The sequence below is a fragment of the Nelumbo lutea genome, chromosome 2 (assembly GCF_056320005.1).
Source record: "Nelumbo lutea isolate HS-2025 chromosome 2, American lotus-T2T, whole genome shotgun sequence".
Classification (NCBI taxonomy): Eukaryota; Viridiplantae; Streptophyta; class Magnoliopsida; order Proteales; family Nelumbonaceae; genus Nelumbo; species Nelumbo lutea.
Window position 1 is genome coordinate 15723321 of NC_142685.1, and position 8779 is coordinate 15732099.

The 8779-nt window shown below is 39.1% G+C and overlaps 1 pseudogene across 1 annotated transcript; it reads left to right on the forward strand.

Annotated features, from left to right (window-relative positions):
- The first annotated feature begins 5792 nt into the window (after positions 1-5792).
- On the forward strand, positions 5793-8489 carry LOC148868800 (putative receptor protein kinase ZmPK1; annotated as a pseudogene). The gene has a single exon (XR_016106970.1). The product of XR_016106970.1 is annotated as a putative receptor protein kinase ZmPK1 (transcript).
- The last annotated feature ends 290 nt before the right edge of the window (positions 8490-8779 follow it).

Sequence of the window (8779 nt, forward strand, 5' to 3'; positions counted from 1 at the left end):
ACAAGTTGTGTACTTTATTTTTAATTGATTTGTTTTCATTTCTGAGTTGTGCTAGCTAGCCGACTGATCCCTTAAAAAGCCGAGGAATGAAACAGGTTCTGTATTGCAATTTACATTAACATTTATTTCATCCGGCATTATATATAGATATTGCCTTGGTTAGGATATTAAGCTCAAATTGGAAACAAACTTGCAGTGGTTTGGTATACATATTTGATTTTGCAATGCAAATGATGGTAAATTTGTGATTTGTTACCATATTTGCATTTAACCTTGCGTCGTCTACCTCCTACTTTTGATGTCATGCACCTTACTGAACTTTCTGTAATCCTCCAAAATTTTAACCTCAAACGAACAAGCTTCCAATTCCCCTCAACCCCCTGCAAGCCCACACCCAGCCTCTCGTAAAACTCACACCATGCATCCCTTCCTTCCTCTTACCTAGGCTGTGTCCTTGGGTTTGGGTTTCACTGTCGCTCAGTAGTACCACTGTTCTCACAGTGCCTCTGCTTTTCTCCATTCCTATGCTTTACTGTTCTTCACGTGAGTTTACCGCAACGTCCCCAAACATCGAAGCTTGGTTCGCTCTAGCAGTTACCATGGAAGATGAGAAAAGTCTTTGCCTGACTTTGACCCCATTGAAGAGGCCATTAAAATATCTGAACTAACCTTAAAGGGCCGTATCTTCCGATTTCAAATCAGCCCCCCACAACGTCCCATACCACATCTCCACCGTGTATTGACAAATTTTGCACCGGTTTAGTTTTCATAGATATTGAACTATGGTTTGCACTCGTATGTGACAAAATTTATATTTTTTATCTAATTTTCATTCACTCAAAAAACAAAATTTACATCCAAAAACTGAGACATAATTTGTATTATCTTCCTCTTGCCTCAATTAGTCAATTCTTTCCATGCTTTTTAAAACTGACCTGTAGACCGAACCAGTTAGGGGTCTGGTTATCGAGTCGAATGGTTTGATCATTCAATTCGAACGATCGGCCCGTTCTGACAAAAAAATAAAAAAATTTAGAAAAAATAAAAAAGTGAAGACCAGTCAAAACCGTTCAAACGGTTTGAATAATTAACCGCTTGGGTCAACGGTTTACTGACCAAAATCAACAGTTTTATGAAATATCTGGTTTTGGAAAAAACCAGAAACCGGTCTTTGATCCGGTTTTGAAAACCATGATTCTTTCTCATATAAAATGGGGACCAAATCACCTTACTTCCTACTTCACTCCTAAACAAAAATCCTTCTTTGATCCTACCCCATTCTTTCAATGAAGGTGGTGCGAGCCAATATCAATTTACTACCTAACCTATTTTATGTCTCACAAACAAACAAACAAATAAAACAGTTAAATCATAAGCATAAATAAACCAGAATTTACACTCAACCTATTTACAGTTCCGTGCATTTACTCTTTTGCAAATGAAATTTGTCCTCTAATCAATTGAAATACACTGAACCTATTTGCAATCTCATGCATCAACTCTCTCGTGCAATTGAAATTTGTCCTCTGATCAATTGAAAAAAAAAAATGATATTTTCAGGTGAGTGACAGGGACAAACCAACCCTGGATGCATATGGACTTGAAAGGATTTTCCCTTTATACATTTTGTGACACGGGGATACTTAAATCAACCGAACCTTTAACCAGTGGGTCCCTGATATCGCAATCAGAAAAAATAATATGATTTTGCTCATGTCGCATTTTTGCTTCAAATACAAAACATACACATTGGCGAAAAGCCAAACACCCCCTTAATCTCTCCAAGTCTTAACTTGAGTTTTTTCCCCATATTATCTTTCTGTCATTTGTCGATTTACTATTTCAAGCCTTCTATTAATTTGAGCAGTGGGATTGAGGTTAGCTATAGACCAAGGCAAATCCTCGTACTAATGAAATCTGCTGCTTGCCTATTACTTGCTTTCGCCCCAGTCTGTTGTTACAAGAAACCAAATTGCTAATTAAGAGAAATTGAAGAGAGGAAAGAAAAATGTAAACATATATTCTGTCACAAATAATCTGGGATCTTTGAATCTTTGAAGCTTATTAGCTATTTGGAATGTCAATAGGTCAGGTTTGTTACGGCTTTGCGTCAACTAGATCTGTTCATGGGCCGGACCGGGCTTTTATTCTTCATAAATGAAAATTTATTAGACCCGAGCCCGGCCTTGATAAAAAGCCCAAAGTCCGAAGCCCGAAGCCCGATTGTGTTCACCGGAACTGAGTTTGCGGTGACTATGGTCTATGAGCTACGACCAGCGATTTTAAGTTTAACAGTGATCAGTTCGCGTCTGGAGAGAGAGAGAGAGAGAGAGAGAGAGAGAGAGAGAGAGAGAGAGAGAGAGAGAGAGAGAGAGAGAGAGAGAAAACTCACCATCGCCACCTGTGACTATATTTGCCACCTCGCCGTCATCGGTGTCTGAGATTTGAAGTAGAAGTGAGATTTGAGAAGAGGAACGAGAGTCAGAGAGAGAGAGAGAGAGAGAGAGAGAGAGAGAGAGAGAGAGAGAGAGAGAGAAGGAGTGGAGTGAAGACTGACCACCGGAGTTGTTGCGCTGGTGAGCGTTCGTCGCCTTGCCGGTTGTGTGGCTGCCTGAGAATGTGAGGATGAAAACTGTGGAGGATGTGAAGAAGAATGGTTTGGCTGGAAAAAGAAAGGGAATAGGCAAAGAAGTGAAAAAAAGAAGGGGTCTTCGACTAGGGTTTTTAGGTTTAGTTATAGGTCAGGCCGGGCTGGGCTAGTTTGGCAAATCCCAAGTCCGGCTCGAATTTATTGTAGATTGGGCTTTTTTGCCGGAGGTTAAACCCATGGACCCATATGCCTGTTCAAGCCCGTCCGGGGGCTGGGCCGGCCCATCGGGCCACCCGGCCCATGAACAGGTCTAGCCTCAACCAGTCAACCCTAACCTGACCGTCCTATGTTTCCACTTGAACAACCCGACCTGACTGAATAACATGCAATTTTTGAACCTGTCCCAGCTCTATATGGTTCAATTTGATCCACATAGTATCTCAGTTGTATTTTTTATTTGGTTTATAGGTCCAAAGGTATCACTTTCTTCCTGAACGATGGGTCAATAATATTACTATGTCCGATTGAAAATATGGGTTTACCTATCTCTTTGTGTTATTGTTACTATTTTGAAAACGTGGGCAGCTAGTACCCATTGCTTTTTCCGTTTCGAAAAGACAAGAAAGGTTTGGGCCTTTGTTTTTGGAAATAGAAGACCTAAAAAGAATATTAAAACATTGGGAAAATCTATGATGCCGGTGTGGATTAGGGCTACAAATGGATGGAATCAATTTCGGTAAGCGTCAATCTGATCCGATCCGATGAAATTTTAGGGAGATCCAAATTTGATATGAATTGGCCGCATCTTACCAATTGCAATTGATAATTGATTCATTCCATTTTAATGAATATTCCATTCGAGTCTGATTCAAACCATTAATTATCCTTGCTTGACAATCTTGATTGGTTTAGGGCTTTAAGCTTAGGTTTATAAGCCAATTTACAATTTTAGACATGATAAAAATATGAAATTACAAACTTATGAATGATATTTTAAGTAAAAAAAATAAGGATATAAATATCATACAAAATAATTATTTTAAACAAATAATTTGATCCATTAGCTAAACAAATCGACTAGAGGGTATATTAAAAAAATTACAAACCTATGAACGGATCGGATCGGATTGTGGCAGATCGAATACGGGGGTATATTCGAATTTAATCCATTAACTAAACAAATCAACTTTTCCTATTCGATTCGATTTATTAGGATGAAAGATATGTGAATTTGATCCCACAGTTCCATATTAGCAGGGATGTTTGATAGAAGGTCTTAGTTACTGGTTCATCAGCTACTGGTTTTTTAAAACTAAATTACAAAAAAAAATTGTAAGATATTTTCACTTCCGCAATCACCAGTTGGATGTCACAAATAATCCACTGATCTCATCACAAATTGCTGCTGTTCCACGAATTTGATGCTGCATACCTCCATTTCGAGGGAACATACTTGAGATAGGTCCATTGTTGTCACGTCTATTACATTTATAGCCTGTTAACACATCTATTTAAATTCCGTTTGAAGCCTATCAGCATTCCTATTTAAGCTCCATACCAACACCCTTATTCTAAATTTGTGTATAAAAATTATATGTTGTTGCAAAGATTCAAACCCATGTCAAATAAAAGTTTTTACCATTTATACTAATTAGGAAGTAAATTCATGCGATGTATAGGGTTGAAGAGAAGTTTGATTAGGTTTGAGTTGATAAATTTGGGTTTTAAAATCACTTTAGGCCTAACTTTTCTTTTATTTTCTTTTCGTTTTTTCGTAAATGCAGTTTGGGTCTAATAAGGCCCATGTAGGGTTGGTCTTGTATGGGCCTTTGGCCCAACATTTTTTATGTTATCATATTAATCCATTTAACTTATATCCCTGTTTTATTAGAGAGTTAAAAGGGATTCAAAGACATTTAAGAAGAGAGTAGAGATTTAATGGGACAAGGATGTTGCAAATATTGATTAGTGGAGAGAGCTTTAAGAATAATATTATTAAAGAGGATAATGCTGAATTTTATTACAGAAAATCAAGTCTGAATAGGTTTTTATTGTGACTTCTTATACTTTTAATAATTTAGGTTGTATTTGTTACCATTGCTGTTTCTATCTGAAACATTTTTAGTTGATTAATACAAATTGACAAACAACTATTGTTTGAGGCTGTTTGTAACTGAAATAGGCATGCCTTAAAAGTACATGTATAAGCTATTTGTAGAAAGTAGGGAAACCTGTACAAAACCTAAAAGGCTTAATTTCATAATGATGATGGCATATGGAGAAATGAGAGGAATCCTGGAGCTAAATTTGACTGTCCAAGTTCAACAAAATCGATTTAGTCCTCAAAAATTTGGTCCTTATTAGACTGTCTTCATGACCCTTTCAATTATTCATTTGGCTCGGTTTGAAAAGAGTACAAATACAAATATGTACAGTATAAATATATACAAAATAATACAAAATACAATGTTTTGTACTCTACATATTTGTATTTATACTCCTTCCAAACTGAACCTTTGAAACAACTTCCCATGAAAAAAATATACAAGACCAATTTTGTGAGGACCGTGTGAAGACCAATTTTGTGATGACAAAATCCAATCTCAAGTTTGACAGCATATGCTTTCAACAATGGAGCTCTCTTCACATGACCCCTTAGTTCATATGGTCATTGTGAGTTGATATGGAAGCCTCCTAAGCATTTCACCTGAGGTTGCTTGGAGGGATGTCTTTCATTGAAGGAGCAAATTTTTTTTGGAAAAGTAAGGACAGATCCATTATAAATTTTTGAATTTCATTGCAGATGTATAAACATTCAAAATGTCAAATACCCCCATTTTATACACTAATGCCTGCCCATCAAATTGGCACATACCCCAACTGTACTTACCCTCATTCTCCAAAATCAGTTAAGGGTAGGCTATCGATCATTCCTCAGCTCTTCATTTTGCTCAACAGAGTGAACTTCTCCATCATGAAATGCACAAGGAGTCGTCTGAGAAGTCAATGAGATGGAGAATTAGAACATCAAATCAGTTAAGGCGGGAAAGGAAGGAATGGAGAGCATCATACATCACCCATAAGTCCACAATCTGACTAAAAAGGTTATCTCCCCCATTTAGACTTCCAGGATTGAACCTATCATCACCACACAATTTGCTTTTTATGTTGGCATCTTTTCTGGGAAAAGGTGACAAGCATGTGTTTGGACGACGATCCATGATACCCCTCTCTTCCAATCTGACCCGGAACATGTTTCTCCTGAAAAGTAGAAACACTGTTCAAACTTTCAAACTTATCTCTGAAAAGTAGAATCAATGCCTCGAAACAGAACACACCCGCTTCCTCATTCTCCAATGATTCCCCTGTTTCTTCTCTTCCTTGCGGTCTCCGTCCACTCTTCTTTTGCCTCCTCAACAGCCAAGAATTTTATTAACAGAGGTTATTCTTTGTCGGTTGAAGATCATGCTTCAGTCCTTGCCTCCTTGGATAAATCATTCACCTGCGGATTTTACCTGGTTGGTTCAAATGCCTACAATTTTTCGATTTGGTTCACCAACTCCAGAGAAAGGACGGTGGCTTGGATGGCTAATCGAGATCATCCAGTAAATGGCCGAGGCTCAAGAGTTTCATTGCTTCGAGATGGAACTATGGTCCTTACCGACGTTGATGGCTCAACCGTCTGGTCCACCAACACCACCGGCACCAAGGTGGACAAAGCTGAGCTCCTGAACACAGGGAACCTCGTTTTGAAGGACCCATCTGGCAAAGCTTTGATTCTCCCACTGATACTCTTCTACCTTCACAGCCTCTCACCAAGAGTAAGAAACTGGTCTCTGCTACAAGCAAAAGAACATATTATTCAGGGTATTTTAGTTTGTTTTTCGACAGCGACAATGTTCTCAAGTTAATGTATGACGGACCTGAGATTTCTAGCTTGTATTGGCCTAATCCAGATTATTCTGTATTTCAGAATGGTAGGACAAATTACAATAGTAGTAGAATTGCAGTGCTCGATGAAATGGGTCGTTTTTTGTCGAGTGATAGAGTGGAATTTATGGCCTCTGACATGGGTTTTGGGACTAGAAGGCGATTGACGCTGGATTATGATGGTAATCTTAGACTCTATAGCTTGAACGAGTTAACCGGATTGTGGGTGATCTCATGGCAAGCTCTAGCACAATTGTGCAACGTCCATGGTCTGTGTGGCAAAAATGGGATTTGCCTCTATACACCACAACCCAAATGTTCATGCAAGCCAGGTCATGAGATGAGTGACCCAAGAGACTGGAGCAAAGGTTGCAGGCCCACATTCAATTTAAGCTGCGAAGATACTGAAAATTTGAGATTCGTGGAGATTCCTCATACGGATTTCTACGGATTTGATTTCTATTATGGTCCTTCTACATCATTTGAATCTTGCATGAAGCTCTGCTTGGGGAATTGCACTTGTAAGGCTTTTGTTTACAGGTTAACAGGAGAAGCAACCTGCTACACAACGAGTGCTCTTTTTAATGGGTACAGATCACCTAGGTTCGTTGGGAACTTATATTTGAAACTACCAACAAGTGTGGAAACATCAGAAACCTTAGTGCTTAGAGGATCTGACATCACTTGTGGAATTAGAGAAGCTGAAACTAATATGGGCTTGCTCAAAACGCTTGATGCAGGGAGCGGAAAGACAAAATGGGTATACCTGTACTTATTTCTCTGTGTGATTGGAGCAATTGAAATTGTCTTTATTATATCAGTTTGGTGGTGCCTTTTCAGAGTACAGAAGGTGTCTAAATTGATCCAGAATGGATACCACATAATACCCAATCAATTTAGGAAGTTCACTTATGCAGAACTGATGAAGGCAACGAAGATTTTCAAGGAAGAACTAGGGAGGGGAGGCTCTGGGGCTGTTTACAAGGGACTTTTAGGGGACAACACAGTGGTGGCGGTGAAGAAACTAGAAGATGTGATTGAAGGAGAAGATGCATTCTGGGCTGAAGTGAGCACATTTGCGAGAGTTAACCATGTAAACATAGTAGGAATGCTGGGCTTCTGTTCAGAAGGAACCAAAAGATTATTGGTCTACGAGTATGTAGAGAATGGATCATTGAGTAAACACCTCTTCTCCGACGCCAGTAGTAATAGCAATGGCGAAGCTAGTTCTCTGAGTTGGAAGGAGAGGTTCAGAATTGCTTTAGGGACAGCCAAAGGTCTGGCTTACCTTCACCATGAGTGCCTTGAATGGGTTATACATTGTGATGTAAAGCCTGAAAACATACTCCTGAACAGAAATTTCGACCCTAAGATATCCGACTTTGGATTGGCGAAGTTGTCTCAGAGATGTGGATCTGGTTCCCAGATGTCTAGAATCAGAGGAACAATGGGGTACTTGGCTCCAGAGTGGGCGTCCAACCTTCCCATCACTACAAAGGTTGATGTTTATAGCTTTGGAGTGGTACTTCTAGAGATTGTGAAGGGAATTCGGCTTTCAAGCTGGATGGTGGATAATGGGGAGGAGGCTGAACAAACTAGATTTCTCTGGTTAGTGAAGAAAAAGATTGAATGCGGGGATGACTCGTGGGTTGAGGATATAGTGGATCCAGCATTGAAAGGGCAGTTCAACAAGAAGCAGGCAGCAAGGATGGTCGAGATAGGTATGTCCTGCATTGAGGAGGACAGAAGCAAAAGACCAGCCATGGATGAAGTAGTCCAATTTCTACTAGAATGTGAAGATGGTCCAAAACTACCTACTTTTGATATGCCGTAATTCACAGAGACAATATCTTGAAACCTCCCTAAATAGATTTATCATAGATTGGAGAAGATCCAAAATGAATGGTATATTTCTTCTTCTTCTTCTTCAATGATCAATGGTATACATTTGGTTATTTGACTAGTAATCTTCATTTTGTAGAGATAGGTACATTTGGTTTGTGAAATGAATGGTATATTTCTTCAATGGCAAACATTTGGTTATTTAATGGGCTGGATTGGTCTTTAATGGGTTAAAAGACTAACCCAAATTTGATTATGAGATTCGACTTGGACCAGTCCAGTCCAGGTTTTGTAAAAGTTCTTTAGGCCCTGGACCTCGCCACTGGGATATTGATAGAAGTTCCCAAGTCATATTGTATACTTGGTGACGTCAATTTGAGGGCTATGATCTGCGTCCCAGAAGGCGCCCCATATGCA